This window comes from Hypanus sabinus, chromosome 2, assembly GCF_030144855.1.
Source record: "Hypanus sabinus isolate sHypSab1 chromosome 2, sHypSab1.hap1, whole genome shotgun sequence".
In the NCBI taxonomy this organism is placed as follows: domain Eukaryota; kingdom Metazoa; phylum Chordata; class Chondrichthyes; order Myliobatiformes; family Dasyatidae; genus Hypanus; species Hypanus sabinus.
This window is the reverse complement of record NC_082707.1, coordinates 192,882,955-192,902,466: the sequence shown is the minus strand read 5'-3', so window position 1 is coordinate 192,902,466 and position 19,512 is coordinate 192,882,955. Positions and strand designations below refer to the sequence as shown.

General features: G+C 42.6%; 1 protein-coding gene across 1 annotated transcript in view; it reads left to right on the top strand.

Annotated features, from left to right (window-relative positions):
• Positions 1-19,512, top strand: part of syndig1l (synapse differentiation inducing 1-like) — a 221,657-nt gene that overhangs the window by 201,248 nt on the left and 897 nt on the right. The window lies entirely within an intron of this gene.

The following is a 19,512-nucleotide window of genomic DNA, read 5'->3' as shown; positions in this document are numbered from 1 at the left end:
TTGAGAATAAAGGGTAGGTCATTTAGGACAGAGTTAAGGAAAAACTTCTTCTCCCAGGGAGTTGTGGGGGTCTGGAATGCACTGTCTCGGAAGGTAGTGGAGGCCAATTCTCTGGATGCTTTCAAGGAGGAGCTAGATAGGTATTTTATGGATAGGGGAATCAAGGGATATAGTGACAAGGCAGGAACCGGGTATTGATAGTAGTTGATCAGCCATGATCTCAAAATGGTGGTGCAGGCTCGAAGGGCCGAATGGTCTACTTCTGCACCTATTGTCTATTGTCTATGTTCTCCAGTAGGACAGATGTACAAAAGTTGAGAGTGCCAGTCAGCAGACTCAAGGGCAGCTTCTATACCATTGCTATCAGACCTTAGAACAGACATCTTGTAAGATAAGTGATAAACTCCTGAACTCTTAATCTCCCAATCTACCTTGTTGTGGCCTTTGAACTTTATTTGCTTACCGGCACTGCACTTACTCTTTCATGGCAACACTGTATTCTGCTTTCTATTTCTTTTTCACTGCCTCAATGAATCTGTCATGGCAGAATCTGTTTGGATGGCACAAAAAGCAGAATATTTTCACTGTATCTTAGTACGTGTGACAATAATCCAATATCAGTACCAATACTGATCATCTAAAAACTCGACATGTTTATAGGAGATACTTCAGAACATACTGGATAACTGCAGTAAGAATATCAGGCACCATGTAAGGAATTCATTGTGACAGAAAGCTGTGGCCAAGTTATTGAGCATATTTAATGCGGAGGTTGATAGGTTCTTGATTAGCAAGGATGTCAAAGGTTACAGGTTGAAGGTAGGAGAATGTGGTTGAGAGGGATAATAAATCAGATATGTACTTTGATAATAAAATTTACTTTGAACTTTGAAATTAGCTGTGATAGAATGGCGGAGCAGACTCGATGGGCCATCTGGCCTATTTCTGCTCCAATGTCTTATGGGCTTGTCTGAACTGTTCTAAAAGAAGAACATCTTCCTGACTTGTGACAAATTGATCTGTTCTTTACTCACAAGTTGGGTGTTTGATGTTGCCTTTAAACGGGTTCCATGGTGTTTCTTTGTTTCATGGCTGCCTGTGGAAGGACAAATTTCAGGGCTGTATACTGTATATACTTTGATAAGAGATGTACCTTGAATCTTTGAATCTTTGAAGAAATTCGACTGCGGTCTGTATCTATTCAGTTAAGCACCTGCTTTGTTCATTTGTCTTTGTGATCAAGTAACACAGTTTACAAAATAGTTGCAATCTTATTTTATTTATCAGGTTAAGAAGATCTCAACCCACTCAGCTAAAGTCAGCTGTGATGCTCACATTTTAGATTAGAACATAAGCTCAAATCCCACTGTCGAGCCTTTAGTTCAAAGCCTAAGACACTCAGTCCATGCAGGATGAAGGGGATGCAGCCCAGTTTGAGTCATGGATCATCACGTCATAGATACGGGCCCTCTGGCTCATCTAGTCTGTGCTGAACTATTAGTCTACCTAGTCCCACCAACCATCACCCATTGTTCTCCACAACCCTCCCATCCATTTACTTTCCCAAGTTTCTCATAACTGTTTAAAATCGAGCCCACATCCACCACTTCCACTGGCAGCTCATTCCACACTCCCACTAACCTCTGAGTGAAGAAGTTTCCCCTCAGGGTCTCCCTAAGTACATCATCTTTCACCCTTAACAATGACCTCCATTTCCAGTCTCACCCAACCTCAGTGGAAAAATCAGTTTGCAATTATCCTGACTATAACCTTTATCATTTTCTACACCTTTATTAAATCTCCCCTCATTCCACTGAACTCCTGGGAATAAATTCTTAAACTATTCAACCTTTCCCTATAACTCAGGTCCTCAAGTCACAGTGACGTCCTTGGAAATTTTCTCAGTACTCTTTCAACCTTATTGACATCTTTCCTGTAGGTTGGTGACCAGAACTGCAAACAATCCTGCAAATTAAGCTTCACCAATGTCTTATACAACTTCAACATAACATCCCATCTCCTGTACTCAATCCCCCTGATTTACAAAAACCAATATGACAAAAGCTTGCTTTATGACCCTATCTACCCGTGACACCACTTTCAGGGAATTATGGATCTATGTTCCCAGATCCCTCTTGTTCTACCACACTCCTCAGTGCCCTAACATTCACTATGCAAATCCTACCCTGGTTTGTCCTCCCAGTGTACAACACTTCACGCTTATCTGAATTAAATTCCATCTGCAATTTTTCAGCCCAGCCAGCTTATCATAATGTCCACTCTATTGAACAGCTAGTTCTATTCTATTACCCATGTCATCTTATACTAATTTACTGCCCGTTATGACACTGTGCTTGGGACAGCAATGAAGGTCCAAAAGGATTCTTCATTTCTCTTTCCATAACAATTTTGTTTTACCAGTCACGGTTGTTTGCCCCGAACTGAACCCCTGAAGCTGGAAGACCAGTGGAACATTCTTAGTCTGGCCTCTACCCTTTGACCTGTTTAGCGTAGGTGACCCTACCAAGAGCCAAAGCATGAAGCCCTGACTCCAGCCAACATAGCTCCCTGGGTCATTGAGACACACAAGCCTTCAAACTATGACAAGGTTGTGGTCCTCTTGGAGGGTCATCTTATAGATGTTCGGTTAAGCCAAGCCTGTTTCTGAGTTGTTAGAAGGATGTTTCTTCTTTGACAATGCATGCCTTCCTCAAACGCTAGTAATACAATAGGCTGGCTGATTATGATTGAAGGCATTCTGTGGAAGCTAACTATGCATAAACAGCTTTAAGCAGTTGCAACTGCATTTCATAAAGTACATGATTGAGTGAAAATGCTTTGGGACATCCTGTGATTATGTAACAAGCTTTAGGAATTAAACTTTCTTTTGCCCTCGCCATTTAATGAATTAGATTTGGGTTTGATTTACCGTCGTGGATCAGTAGAAAATAGCAGCCTTGCTGGATAATTAATATCCCATGTTCCAATTGATTCTGTGGTAATGAGTGACAGGGAGCACTGGGGAAACCCAACTCTGAATTTGTATGTCAGCTTTCCTGAATGATGGTATGTTCGGCCCTGCACTGAAGCAATATCCATGAGGAAGGAGCTCAAACACTGAACATACACTGGTATATGCTATAGTGGATTAAAATACAATCTTTTTAAATTTATTCTTCTGCTGGCAAGGCAGAAGAGGCAAGATTCTTCAGTTCTCCCCAAGACCTTGATGAGGACCCATCATCAAAGATCCTCTCAACTCACTGCTGCCATCAGGTAGAAGGTGCAGGTGCCTCAGGACCTGCACCACCAGGTTCAGGAGCGGTACCTACCCCTCAACCATCAAGGCTCTTGAACAAAAGGGGATAACTACACATTCTATTTCTGGTGTTCTCACAACCAGTGGTCTCACTTGAAGGACTCTCTATCTTGTTTATCATACTCTCGTTATTTATTGCATTTGCATTTGCACAGTTTGTTGTTCATTGATCCTGTTACAGATACTCTTCTATAGATTTATTAAGTATGCCCGCAGGAAAAAAATCTCGGGGTTGTATGTGGTGAAATGTATGTACTCTGATAATAAATTTTACCTTGAGCTTTGATGTTGATTTTTATGGCAATCAGGAATAGCTCAGGAACAGTTATACCCTACAATCATCCCGGCTTCTGAACCTGCATCAATAACCTCATTCACCTCAATACTGAACTGATTCTACAACCTATAGACTTACCTTCAAAGTTTCAAAGACTTTACAATTCACGTTCTCCAGTGTTAAGAACAATGAATAGCACAGTAGAGCCTCTAGCCCACAATTTAGTGCTGACATCTTAACTACTCTAAGATCAATCTAACCCTCCCCTCCTACACAGTGCTCTCTTTCTCTAACATCCAGGTGTTTATCTGAGTCTGAGGCCTCCGTAGCTCAGACCACAGATGCTGCTTCCTAGCTGTCTAGATACTCAAGCCTGGGCAGTACCATATGGAGAGCAACTGTTGCTCGTGTAGTGAGCTCCCCCTCTCCTCGCATCTGGTGAACCCAAAGGAACAGAAGAGGCTGATACCATCCGGTTGCCCGTCAGCATTGACCTGAATGTAGGACTGCCTCAGGGATTCCAGCTCCAGACTTTTCCCACGGGGTTTACTCCCGAAGCCTTCCCCCTGAGTGGGTGTAGCCACAAAGCAGTGGAAGTTTGAGATCAGAGTTTCCCTTCTCCTAGATAAGCTGCCGACCACGGCTGATGAGCCCCGTCTGCCCGAAGCGACTTGTTTCTAAGGTGCCAGTAACCCGCCTTTGCCCCTTCTCCTGTCAGTAGAAATGGTTCTGCACTCCTCAGTAGCTCAGCCACACATGAAGGCCAGAGCTGGACTTGCTTGTCAGAGGCTATTTGAGGTGTACGCCGTTGGAGCATTTAATAGGCAGTGGAACTTGACCCCATACCACACCCAGTTATAACAACCTTAAGGAATATGCTTATCTAAGGGTTTCTTAAATGCCCTAATGTACCCCTGGAAGGCCATTCAAGGCACTCACCACTACCTGTGTAAAAAATCTCTCTGATAAACCCCCTATATACCCTTCCTACAATCACCACCGTAAAATGATAACCCCCCCCCACCCCACTCCTCCAGTATTAGTCATTTCCACCCTAGGAAATAACTACTTGATCTAAACCTCTTATCATCTTGCACATGTATTATTTATTTATTGAATTATTATTTGCACAGATTTGTCTTCTTCTGCACAATGATTGTCAGGTCTTTGTTTATATTTTTTCATGAATTCTATTTTATTTTTTTATTTTTCTGTAAATTCCAACAAGAAAATAAGTCTCAATGTAGTATGTGGTGACATATACGTACTTTGATAATAAATGTACTTTGAACTTTGACTTTGAATCCAAAACTCTCTCAGTCACCGTTGCTCAAATTAAGCAATTTACACTCAGTTTATTAGGTACACCTGTGCACCTGCTCGTTAATGCAAATAACTAATCAGCCAATCCCGTGGCAGCAAGTCAATGCAAAAAAGCATACAGACATGGTCAAGAGGTTCTGTTCTTGTTTCGAGCAAACATCCGAATGGGGATGAAATGTGATCTAAGTGACCTGGACCGTGGAATGATTGTTGCTGGCAGACGGGTGGTCTGAGGATCTCAGAAGCTGCTTTTCCATGGGGTTTTCACATACAACAGTCTCTCAAGTTTACAGAGAATGGTGTGAAAAGCAAGAAGCATTCAGTGAGCGGCAGTCCTGTGGATAAAAATACCTTGTTAATGAGAGAGGTCAGCGGAGAATGGCCATTTTGGCTCAAGCTGACAGGAAGGTGACAGTAACTCAAATAATGGCATGTTACAACAGTGGTGTGCAGAAGAGCATCTGTGAATGCACAACAAGTTGAACCTTGAATTGGATGGGCTGCAGAGCAGAAGACCACACTGGCTTCCTCTCCTGTACACAATAATGTGCCACTGAGTGTACATTTCAGTTCTTGAATTTAAATTCCCCAGCTGCCCTGGATTAACAATCAGTGATCCAGGGAATTGGCCACTGCTCCATCAGCTTTACCTCTTAAATGGTGTTAACGTTACTTCCAGTGCTACAGAACGTGTGCGACAGCAACATCTAGCAGTCAAAAATCTAGGAAATTTGACTAAAAACATCACTAAAAATATTGGTTCTGAAGTAAGTTGTGTTAAATTATCGCTGCAAACTGACGCTGCAAACAATGGCAGTGCGAGTTTGGAGATGAGCCACAATGACGTGTTGAAGAATCGTTGCAAATCGAGTTTCGATGCCCATACAGGCAGAGGAAAATCAGTGCCCGTACAACTGGCCCAGGTGTGACGTTGGATCGCTCTCGGCGCCGAGCTAATTTGAGGATCTTGAAAGCGGCTTCGGACTAGGTGGCAAAATCTGGGTAGGGAGCAAGTTGATGGGCTGTGTGGTCTAGGTCCAGGGCCTCTCGATGCGAGATACATACGATTCGCTGTTTAGGCAATTTAAACGCCGGCTCCGATCGAAAATGAGAACCGATTTCACTCTCTCTCTCCATGATGTTCACTCCTCTCTCCAGGGTGCCAGAGCCTTTCGTTGTTCTATTGTTTGATCAATTTAAACATCAGCCCATATAGACTGAAAAGGCAGGGTGTTGGTAGGGACAAGAGCTGATTTCACTTGTGCTCCGCGATGGCTTTCTCCATGGTGCTGAGGCTGTGAAGACTGCCCCAGCTACTGAGCTTCATGCCCACTAAAGTAATGAACTGATAAGTGAGGCTTTGTGCCCACCCTGGGCTAATCTGGGGTTCAGATCTGAGCACCCAGTTTGGTTTGGAACACTGTCGTCCACTTCAATCAATTGCATGATTTGTGTTTTTCTTTCTTTCTCTTGAATATCGAGTGTTGGTCTTTAATTTTTATTTTTATTCTCTTTTTTTCTTTAATTGCGTTCTTTCTGGTTTCTTGCTTTGCGGATACCTGTGAGCAAGCAAATCTCAAGGTTGTTTAATTTATACATTCTTTGAAAATAAAAGTACTTGAATCTTGAATCTTGTAGCTGCCACAACTACTTCAACTGGAAGTTCACTCCTGCTACAGACCACCTTCTGGGTGAAAAATTACCCCTCAGGTTCTTATTAAATCTTACTACTCTCACCTTTAACCTATGACCTCAAGTTCTTCATTCCACAACCCTGGCAAGAAGACTGTGAGATCACACAAATAATATCTTTGAATGCACTGTATAAGCAAAATTCTTCCTCCAGTTATAGATGTCTGAATCACATATGGTTTCTCCTGTTCTGCTTGTATTTTCTGTGTTTCGAGTTCCTACTGCATTGTCTTACTATGTCTTACTATTACTATTGTAATAGTATGTCTTACTATTCTCCCACAATAAACTATTCCTGAAAACAAGTTAACTACAGCTTTTGAGAAGCTTCTAGTTACTGAGTGTGAAATACATTCAAGAGCTGCTTTCTGTAGGTGATATTGTAGTATTCAATTCCTGCCTGTTTTAGTTTCACCCCTAAGGATACACATTGTATCAAAAGGACAGGCAGGTAGGCAGAGAGGATGGGGTGGCTTTATTGGTGTAAAAATAAAACCAAATCCTTAGAAGGAGGTGACAAAGGATTGGAGAACGTTGAACTCTTGCAGATAGTTATAAAGTTGACATGGTAAAATGGCTGAAGTTTCTGGAAGCAATTCAGAAGAAGCTGGATAGATACATCCCAAAGAAGAAGTGTTTTAGAGAGATGATAAGGCAAACATGGCGGTTGCTGGAAGTCAAAGACTGCATAAAAGCAGAAGAGGGGCATATAATATAGCAAATATTATTGGAAAGTTAGAAGCTTGGGAAGCTTTTAAAAACCAACAAAAAACAACTAAAAAGCAATAAGGAGAGAAAAGATGAAATTTGAACGTAAGCTGGCTATCAAGAGAGTACCAAAAGTTTTTCAGATATATAAGAAGTAAAAGAGAGGCAGGAGTAATATGGACATGGACTGCTAGAAAATGATACTGGAGAGGTAATAAGAGGGGACAAGGAAGTGGCAGATGAATCAAGTAAGTATTTTGCGTCAGTCTTTACTGAGAAAGACACTAGCCGCATGCCAGAAATTTTAGAGTGTTGAGGGTCAGAAGTGAGTATAGTTGCTATTATTAAGAAGAAGGTGCTTGGAAACTGAAAAGTCTGAAAGTAAATAAGTCACCTGGACCAGATGGACTACACTCTAAGATTTTGAAGGAGGCTCTGACGAAATCGTTGAGCAATTAGTAGTGATCTTTCAAGAATCACTAGATTTTGGAATAATTCCAAAGGAGTGGAAAATTGTAAATATTGCTCCACTCTTTAAGAGAGAGAGGCAAAGGAAAGGAAATAATTTTATTTATTTAGAGATACAATGCAAATAGACGCTTCCAACCCAACGAGCCACACCACCCAGCAAACCAATTGGTTGCAGATTCAGTGTTCAAGCTTATTATCAAAGTCTGTATACCGTGTAGAACCTTCTTGCAGGTATCCACGAAGGAAAGAATTGCCACACACAGCAAAGACCAGTGAACATCCAATGTGCAAAAGAGGACAAGTCGTGCAAATAGTTTTAAAAAAAGGCAAACAGATAATACACAGAGCATGAGCAGCAGGGGAGTCTTCGAAAGTGAGTCCGCAGCTGTAGAGTCAGTTCAGAGCTGAGGCGAGCGAAGGCGGCCCAGCAGCCCGATGGCTGCAGGGCCCCGAACCTGACAGCTTGGACGTAAGACTCCTGCACCACCTGCCCGATGGTAGTAGCGAGAAGAGAGGGAGATGCGTCGAGTGCGGGCAGACAGCGCTAAGGTCTGGTTCATTTTCTGCTTTCCAGCTTCAACATTTTAATCTGGCTCCACACTATGATCAGCATGGAGTAGTGGAGGTGAGCACGGGTTCATTTTCCGCTCTTGGGCTTTGACACTTTAATCTGGCTTGTCACTTTAATTGGCCTGGTGCAATGGGACTCAACACTGTTTTCCGCTCTCAGGCCTCAATGCTTTAATCTGGCGTGAAGGCCATTCCAGCAATGGCCAACCTTCATCTTCACAGTGTCATACCTGCATTCCTGAGCGTCAAATTCACTGAATCCTCAGGACATCTCAAAATCACTAGTTTGTTTAGATGGTTCAAAACTACATTCCTTAAAGGGAAATTGCAGGGAATTGTCGAGCAGTGATATCAGTTCAGATGAAATATATCTCATAGAATATCTAATCACAAACAAGAGAAGATCTGCAGATGCTGGAAATCTGTGTTTGGCGAGTGGGGTAACTAGTAGTTTTGTGAGCTGCCTGCTCACAGACACCGTACTAAACCAGGTTGAGTCAGTGTTAAGGAAGGCAAATGCATTGTTAATATTCATTTGCGAGGACTAGAATACAAAAGCAAGGATGTAATGACAAGGCTTTATAAGGCTTTGGGCAGCCACATTTGGAGCATTGCAAACAGTTTTGGGCATCATCACTAAGAAAAGATGTGCTGGCATTGGAGAGGGCCCAGAGGAGGTTAACAAGAATGATTCCAGGAATGAAAGGGTCAACGTATGTGGAGCATTTAATAACTCTAGGCCTTGACTCACTGGAGTCTAAAAGGAGGGGGAAGGATCTCGTTGAAAGTTTTCAAATATTGAAAGGCCAAGGGGATGTGGAAAGGATGATTCCTATGTCTAGGGCCAGAAAGTTCAGCCACAGAATAGAGGCAACAAAGATAAGGAAGAAGCTCTTTAGCCTGAGAGCAGTGAATCTGTGGACTTCATTGCCACAGACATCTGTGATAGCCAATCAATGGGTATATTTAAAGCAGAGGTTGATACTGTAGGTTGATTTGTAGTGGTATCAAAGGTTACAAGGAGAAGGCAGAAAAATTGTTATTTATGTATTTATACGATGTGGAAAATGCTGTTCCAGCCCTTCCAACCACATTGCCAGGGACAATTGCCCAATCAGGGACAATTTACCATGGCCTACTAACCTAGTAACTGGCATGACTTTGGACTACGGGAGGAAACCAGAGCACCAGGAGGAAACCCATGCATCCCACAGGGAGGATGTACAAACCCCTTACAGTGGACGCCAGGATTGAACTCCGAATTCCGGCGCCCTTGGCTGTAATACCAGTGTGCTAATCATTATGCTACTGTGGTGGAAAGGGATAATTAATCAACCATGACAGAATGGCAGAGCAGACTGGAGGAGCCAAACAGCCTAATTCGGCCTTTATGTCTGATGGTCTAATGGGTGCATAAGAGGCATATGGGAAAGTACGGGGGGAGGGATGTCAGAGGTAAGTCATTTATAGAAAGTGATAGGTACAGGGAACTTGCTGCCAGGGGTGGTGGTAGAGGCAGATACATTCGGAACATTTAAGAGGCTCTTAGACACATGGATGAAAGAAAAATGGAAGGAAGGGTTAGATTGATCTTGGAGTAGGTTAAAAAGTTGGCACAACATCAGGGGCCAAAGCACCTATATTTTATGTTTCTATGCTTGGACTCCGTGGAAGTATCCTATTTACAAATATAATCACTGGATACAGAAGTTCATTCGATGCTGTTCACTTTACTCTGTCCGTAACACCAGTTACTCTGTCCGTAACTTTTTCTGCATTGTTAATTGAAGACTTCGCATGTCTGCATATTAACTGCATAGTGGGGAAGAGCATTGAAAAGATCTACCAGCAACAGGAGTCATCCAGTGAGTACAGGAATCCATTTGCTGGAGTCTCTCTTGTATGAAATGGGTAATTGTCTATTTGGCCAAAGAATGGGTTTGAGTCAACTTCAATATATTATAATATGCAATGTGCTGATAGCTCAATTATAAACCTCATTGTTAGACATAGTTACAGTTTGCGGCAGATGGTATGAAATCCATTAACAATATGAATCAATTATACCGTAATGGACCTGGTTGTTACTGTAGCAGAGTAAATGAACCTGCTTAGGTAAAGTTTAGCTATGAGAATTTTAATTTCTTCTGAAACTTATCCATTATGTTTTTTTTTTCATTCTTGTACAGATATGTTGTGTTACATTTCATTGTGTGTTATTTCCAGGGAAAGCACTGAAGCGTAATAAAATGGATATGGTCAAACTCACTAAAGGTTTCCCAAATGATAGTGACAAAGATAACCTACCCTTGCTCTGCTCCCTTGTCTGCAACCATTAAGATGGTTGACTACAACATCCTTAACCAACATCTCTCCATGCTTGTCCATTCTGGGTGGAACCAGCCATATCTGAGTTGCCTGTCCATCAGTCTAGACAGAAACCACTGTCTAGCTTCTGCTCACACCCCGACACCCCTAGGGATCTATCCCCGACACACTTCTGCATCACATGCTTATGCAGCCTGTGCAACATCTGTCCAAAAACGTGCCAATAGCTTCTGTGTGAACAGTGATGACATTCATCCCCACCTCACCTCCAGCACCAGATCCTTTGTCCAACATGATGAGCAGACATTTCCTCCAAATAACCCATCAGGAAGATTAAAGCCTTGTCACTAATCTCTGTCTCCCAGTCATGCTCTTTCTCCCAATACAAAATGGAACCAAACTGATCTCTGCCGTGTTCTCAATGTTTGGGCCCTACACCCAATCCAAATCACATTACCTCCTATTTCCGCTATAGTTTGTGCAATATTAAAGGCATACACTCAGTGGCCTTGATGCACCATCAATAACTCACTCTGAGACGTAAGGCGAGATATCGGCTTTTATTGACTGGAAGAAGAAACCAGCAGTGAGTGACCATCATATTACATCCTGGAGAATGAGGCAGAGGATTAGACCTGAATCGCCTTTATACAGGGGCCTGTGGGAGGAGCCACAGGAGCAGTCAGCAGGGGGTGTGTCCAGACAGGCACACGTAGTTCACCACAGGCCTTTTCCTAGTTACCTCCTGTGCCTAATAGTGTACGTTTGTGGCCTTCCACTACTTTAGCCCATGCACTTCAAGATTCAACGAGTTATACATCCAGAGATTATCTTCTGCACACCAGTGTTGTAACGTGGTTATTTGAGTTACTGTCACCTTCCTGGCAACTTGAACTAATCTGGTCATTTTTCCCTGACTTCTCTCATTGACGAGATGCTTTCATCCACAGAACTCCCACTCACTGTTTTTGTTTTTCACACCATTCTCTGTAAATTCTAGAGACTGTTGTATATGAGATTCCTAGGAGATCAGCAGTTTCTGAGATACAGAAATCACCCTGTCTGGAACCAACAATTATTCCATGGTCAAAGTCACTTAGATCACACTTCTTCCCGATTCTGATACTTGGTCTAATCAGCAACTGAACCTCCTGACCATGTCTGCGTGCTTTTATGAACTGAGTTGCTGCCACATGGTTGGCTGATTAGGAATTTGAATTAATGTACTGGAGTACCTAATAAAGTGGCCACTGAGCACAGAACAGTACAAGCCCTTCAGCTCACAATGCTGTACCAAGCTTTTAACCTAACCCTTCCCTCCCACATAGCTCTCCATTTTTCTTTCATCCAAATGCCTATCTAAGGGTCTCTAAAATGCCCCTACAGTGTTTGCCTCTACAATCACCCCCAGTAGTGTGTTCTGTGCACTTACCACTCTCTGGTGTAAAGAACCTACTTCTGGCATCCCCTTTTCCTCCAATCAACTTAAAAGTATTGCCTCTCACATTAGCCACTTCCACCCTGGGGAAAAAGGTACTGGCTGTCCACTCTGTCTATGCCTCTTATCATCTTGTATACCTCTATCAAGTCCTCTTTTGCTCCAAAGAGAAAAGCTTTTGCTTGCTCAACCTATCCTCATAAAAGTAGACTATTGGAGTACTTATTGTGCTAACTTGGGTTATCCCACTCTTCCCTCCGTGACGGTGGTAATATAGGACTGATAGGTTTAAAAGCCAGCACTGACTCGATGGGCTGAGTGGCCTCTGATCATAACAGCATAGGAAAAGGTTAAACTGGATTATGTTCAGAAGTTAGGCTGGTAGTTGCTGCTGCTGCAATGCGTGCAAGGGAGACATAGGTTGTCTGTGAATGGTAATGTTACAAGTCAGGGCAGGTGAGAGACCATCCCAATATATCATCCCACTATTGGGATCCTACGTCATCGCTACTGCATTTGTAGCAACCACTCCAATGGTGGAAGATACAAGTTAACTTTGCTCTTCCTCCCTACTCATTGTGTTTTTTGAATGGGAAATTGACCTGGTACAATTTCAAGTCTTTTCACTTGAGGTGGTGTCCACAGTACGGCACAGTAGTGTAGTGGTGCTTTACAGAAGCCAGCAGTAAAGTCGGGGTTCAAATCCCACCACTGTCTGGAACTAGTATTTGTGGTTTTCCCCATGACCATGTGGGTTCCCTCCCACGTTCCAAAAGCGTACAGTTAGGGTTTAGCAGGTTGCAGACATTTTATGTTGTCGCTAGAAGCATGGTGATATTTGCAAGCTGTCCAGCACAATTTGCACTGATTTAAATTGACACAAAAAGACCCATTTCACTGTGTGTTTTGGTGCACATGTGACAAAATAAAGCTGATCTTTATCTCTTTAAGACTCTGGATAGAGTGAAGAAATTCTCCCCAGTGGTCTGGCCAATCAGCGTTGGTGTGAGAGTGTGGGAGCTTGGTGTGTCCCCGTTACAACTGTGACTATAACTTCAGAAAACACTGCTGGATGTCCTGAGATCACTGAAGCGCTTCATGTAGGTCAAAGGTTACAGCTGAGGACCTGGCATCGATGAGTTAAGCTGAGCAAGTGCCAGTGGATGGTTAACAGCACCAGGTCAGGATGAAGCTGGAAAAGTTGGATGAATGCAGGGACAGCATATTTGTTCCAAGGAGGGGGTGAGCATTGTTGGACTATACAGCCCGAGGCCATATAGGATCTATCCAGATTACTATGGGAAGCGATTGCTGCACCTTTGACATTGAGCTTGGCATCCTCACTGGCCACAGGACTAGTATCAGATGATTGGAGGATGGCAAATGTTATTCCTTTGTTCAAGAAAAGGGATAGATATAACCCTGAGAATTATAAACCATCAAGTCTTGTGTCTTACTCTAACTGGAAGTTGCCATTACTAGAGAGAAGGTTCTTGGGAAACTGAAAGGTCTGAAGGTAGATAAATCACCTGGACCAGATTGTGTACACACCAGAGTTCTGAAAGAGGTGGCTGAAGAGATCGTGGAGACATAAGTAATGATCTTTCAAAAAGCAATTGATTCTGGAATATTTCCAGAAGACTGGAAAATTACAAGTGTCACTCCACTCTTCAAAAAGGGAGAGGGGCAGAAGAAAGGAAACTATAGGCCAGTTAGTCTGACCTCAGTGGTTGGGAAGATGTTGGAGTTGATAATTAAGGATGAAATCTCAGGGTACTTGGAGACACATGAAACAATAGGCTGTGCGCAGCATGATATCTCAAGGGAAAATCTTACCTGACAAATCTGTTGGAACACTTTGAAGAAATAACAAGCAGGATAGACAAAGGAGATTTGGTTGCTGTGTACTTAGATTTTCAGAAGGCCTTTGACAAGGTGCCTCATGAGGCTACTTAACAAGCTATGAGCCCATGGTATTACAAGAAAGATTCTAACATGGATAAAACTGTGGCTGATCGGCAGGAAGGAAAGTGTGGGAACAAAGGGATCCTTTCCTGGCTGGCTGACGGTGATTAGTGGTGTTCCACAGGGATCTGTGTTGGGACCGATTCTTTTTATGTTAAGTGTCAATGATTTGCATGATAGAATTGATGGCTTCGTTGCAAAGTGTGCAGACAATATGAAGATAGGTGGAGCGACAAGTAGTTCTGAGGAAGTAGATAGACTACAGAAGGACTTAGATAAGTAGGAAAATGGGTATACAAATGGCATATAGAATACAGTGTCAAGAAGTGTATGATCATGCACTTTGGTAGAAGAAATGAAAGGGTTAACTATTTTCTAAATGGAGAGAAAATACAAAAAAATACTGAGGTGGAAAGGGACTTCGTAGTCCTTGCGGAGGATTCCTGAAAGGTTAATTTTCAGGTTGAGTCATTGGTGAGAATGGCAAGTGCAATGTTAGCATTCATTTCAAGAGGACAAGAATATGAAAATAAAGATGTAATGCTGAGGCTTTATAAAGCACTGGTGAGGTCTCACTTGGAGTATTGTGAGCAGTTTTAGGCCCCTTATCATAGAAAGGATGTGCTGAAACTGGAGATGGTTCAAAGAAGATTCATGAAAATGATTCCAGGATTGAATGGTTTGTCATATGAAGAGCATTTAATGGATCTGGACCTGTATTCACTGGAATTCAGAAGAATGAGGGCTGACATAATTGAAACCTATCAGATGGTTGAAGGCTTTGATAGGGTTGATGTGGAGAGAGTGTTTCCTCCAGTGGGAGAGTCTGAGACCAGTGGACACAGCCTAAGTTAGAGTGAAGTCCTTTCAGAGAGGAGATGAGGAAGAATTTCTTTAACCGGAGAATGGTGAATCTGTGGAATTCTTTGCTACAGGCGGCTGTGGAGGTGAAATCTTTTTGTATATTTTAGGCAGAGATTGATAGATTCTTGAAGGGGCATTTGTTCGCTGAGTGGTATCATCTGGTTATAATGGCATTTATTCACTTTAAAGGTGTAATGCTTTTGGATTGGAGTGTATCAGGAATTGACTTCAAGATGATAGCACAATTCTCCTGCTGCAAATGAGGTTACTCTACAGAGCTACATGCTATGCACTGGAAATAGCAGTCAGTGGCAGGACTAAGGACCACGCAAATGAATCAGAGCAAAGCTGACAAGTCCAGTCTGGAACAGCTCGAACAAGCAGAAAACTAACACAGAGTGAAGCTTCATGAACATCTCTACACAGTTCCAGCTGAAAGTATTGAGATCTCCAGTGATTTCATTCTGACTGCTAACAAGATACTCATGATTATAAATTTCAACATCTAACCAGTTTAGATTACTTCTTATGGCATTCAGAAATGCCTGTCCAGAAATACAGATATTCTATTGCTTTGAAAAAAAAGATTCTTGATCGGTCAGGGTATGAAGAGATGCAGGGAGTAGGCAGGAGACTGGAACTGAGAGGAGAATTAGATCAGCTATGATGAAATAGCGGAACAGACTCGATGGGCCAAATGGCCTAATTCTGCTCCTATATCTTTTGGTCTTACAGTCTTATGTCAATGGTGGGCAAATTATTGGAGAAGATTCATATGGACATAATTTACAAGCATTTGGAGAAGCATAATCTAATTAAGGATGGTCAACGTGGTTTTGTGAGGGGCAAGTAATGCTATACAATCCTGATGGAATTCTTTGAAGAAATGACAAAACACATTGACGATTCTAGAGCGGTGGATACAGCGTATATCGATTTTAGTAAGCTGTTTGACCAGATTCCCCGCAGTATGCTCATTCAGAAATTGAGAGGCTTAGGTTCCAGGGAAACCTTGCTGCATGAATCCGGAGCTGGTTTGCCTACAGAAGGCAGTGGGGTGTAGTAGATGGAGCACATTTTGTCTGTAGGTTGCTGTTACGTACACACAACCTTGTAAAAGTACTAGCAGCAACAGAACACACCTGGAGTCTGGTTTCGCTGTTAACAAAACACTATTTTATTAGTGACTATGTCATATAGTAACTTAAACCAGGTAATTCAAGATTTAATGGTGTTATGCAAATATAGGTGTAAGTAAAGTTCCCAAACCTATTCAAGCTTAGGTGGTAAGTGATACAATCTTATGATGGTGTGTAAGACCATCTACGTTTCTACGTCGTTCAAATGCACAGGTTAATTAATGTGAGATGTTTGTAATCCAAAGGCGAATGTTGTGAGAGGGCAATTCGTCGATATTCCACAGGTTCCACAACAGCAATACAAAATAACAATAGCAATAGGTTTTATCTCCAAAGTTGTTCCACTCCACACACGAAGTATCACCGACAGTGATCTTCAACGAATATCCTTTCAACACAAGTGGTACCACACCCGAGTTCAGCTACGGGACATCTGAAAGTGGTGGCCACAGGATACTCAAACAGAATCCACATATGGATTTTCACCAACAGCAGCTTATCACAAAGGGGACAGTCTCCAAGGGAACCACCACCCAGGAAAGGGTCGACACACCGGTAGGTTCCACAAGATTACCCCAATCACACAACGTGATAGCCACTAATCCAGTTCCACAACATACAGAATAACTCCAACAGTGATATGCCCCAGGGGTGCCTTTCTTCAGTGAACTACCACACCCAGACAAAGGGTAAACACACACGTGGTATTCACAAAGGTTTCCCCCTCACCAGAGAACCCACTCCTGTGGATTAACTATGTGACAACCACACTTTTGTATTCGAATGGAATCAAACTCACCCTTACGGGCTACTTGGAGAGAGTCCAAATAGTGATCTCTTTGTCACTAGGTTTCTTCTGTTTCAAACCTTCCTCTCCTCTCTTGTCTGCAAGACTTCTATTAGTTGCAGAACTTGGGAGAGTCATTTATCAATACTCTGGACCGATCTCAACTCACCCCTTTTGGGCTACTGAAAGTTTAAACCAGCGACTAACTCACTGGTGTCTTCCATTGACGGAAACCATCTTGAGTCTGACTGTGTGTGTCTGTGACTGTCCTCGTATATTCAAATCAAGCTGCAGAAAAATCATAACATTTGTTGTCCATCAAATCTCTCTCTCTCTCTCTCTCTCTCTCTCTCTCTCTCTTCCTCCCTCCCTCCCTCCTCACTCTCCTCCACCTCTCCATCCCCCCCCCAAACAGTGTCCAAAAGTCAGTCTCATTCTCTCAGAGTTTTAAAGTGACAGTCCACAGAAAATACAAACCCTAGGGGTACATAACAGTTGGTAACTAGTGGTGTTCTTCAGGGCTCTGTTTTGAGACCCCTGCGCTTTATGATTTTCATAAATGACCTGGAGGTGGAGCTGAGCTGAGAAGTGGCAGATGGATTTCAATTGAGTGCGACATGATTTCCTTTGGAAGCTGATCTACAAGGCAGAATACATGGACTGTAGCAGTGTGAAGGAACAGAGAGAGCTCGGGGTCCAGAACCATAGATCCATCAAAGTTTCTACAATTTGATTGAGTGGTGGAGAAGGTTGTACAACATTAGTTGGGTGGGGGGGGGGGGGTTGACAAGAGCTGTGAGGTATCGGTACAGCTCTGAAAAACTCTGGTCAGACCATACTTCAAATTTCTGTTCATTTCTGCTCACCTCATTATAGGAAGGACATGGAGTTTCAGAGAGGGTGCAGAGATGATTTAGCAGGAGGCTATCTGGATTGGAGCGCATGTCTTAAGAGGATAGGTTGAGTGAGGTAGGGTTTTTCTCTTAGGAGTGAAGGAGGATGAGAGGGTCACTTGATTGAGGTGTACAAGATAAGAGGCATAAATTGAGTGGAGAACCAGAGACTTTTTTCACGGGGCAGAAATGGCTCAATTTTAAGATGAGCATAGGAAAGAATAGGAGGTTGTCAGAGGTAAGTTTATTTTATACAGAGTAGCAGGTACATGGAACAGAGGTGGTGGTAAAGGCAGATTCATCAGGGAAATTTAAGACACTATAGATAAGCATATGGATGATAGATAAATGGAGAACGATGTCAGAGAGAAGGGTTAGATTGATCTTGGAGTAGGTTAAAATCATGGTCCAATGGGCCTGCATTGTGCTGTGTTCAGTGATATTCTTGATATCTGAATTTCTTTTCTGTAGAATGCAATTGACTCTTCAGGTAGCATGTCCTCCATTTACAAGGCTTTATTTGTTATGGAAAAGGATACTTACAGTAATAAGAGCAATAAATGGCAATTGAACTCAGTCAATCGAGAAGCCATTTACATGAAAAGGATTGTTGTTAGCACTGATGCTCAAATTGAAATCCACTTGACTTATGGCTGCCAAATAGAATGAGGGGGGTAATGCCGATCTGTATGGAGTGAACAGCAAGTCGAGGTGGGAGGGGTGGACATAGAGTGAGGGTTACAATGGGTTCCTTGAGAGTTTAGAAAATTGAGGGGTGACGTTATTCAAATATATGAGATCCAAAGGGGGTAATGACAAGGTAATGTTGAAATGTTTTCACTAGTGCTAGAGTCACAGACAAGGACAAATAGTTACAAGACCTTTCATCTACATGAAACTGAGGTGTGTAGAGATATTTTTCTCTCAAAGGTAGTGACCGAAATTTGCTACCCCTCCCAGAAGTGGTGTAGGCCAGATCCTCAAAAGTTTTTAAGAAGAGGGTAGATAAATTTTTGAAAGACCAAGGATTGGATGGTATGGTATAGGTGGCGAATCTGGGACAGAAGAGGTGAGGCCAGATCCAGAGCAAAAGAGAGAGAAAGACAAAGAGGGAGAGGGAGGGAGGGAGGGAGGGAGGGAGGGAGGGAGAGAGAGAGAGAGAGAGAGAGAGAGAGAGAGAGAGAGAGAGAGAGAGAGAGAGAGAGAGAGAGAGAGAGAGAGAGAGAGACAGAGGGAGAGAGAGAGAGAGAGAGAGAGAGAGAGAGAGAGAGAGAGAGAGAGAGAGAAAGAGAGAGAAAGTGTGTGTGTGAGAGAGAGAGAGAGAGTGAGTGGAGGGGGAGAGGGAGAGAGAGAGAGAGTGAAAAAGAGAATGTGTGTGAGAGAGAAAGAGACAGAGAGAGGAAGGGATAGAGAGAGAAAATGGGAGAATCATCCCAATGTTTCACAGTGAACAAAGGGCACATTTATGTACTTTATGTATGTCTTACTTGCAGATTTAATTCTTTATCCCTTTACTGATGTACCCTGAGGTACTTCAGTGCTTTTTTCCCAAAATCTTTTGAGTTCTGGAACATCATCAGAGCTTTCACAGTGCAATCAATGCTTTCTCCATTTCATTTAACATTTCCTAACTTTTCATAACTCTTCCTAAACTGAGGAATACCTGTATTTGATATTTCAAACCTTCCTCATACTTACCATGGTGAGCAGACACGTGCCCAAGACTGTGTTAAAATGC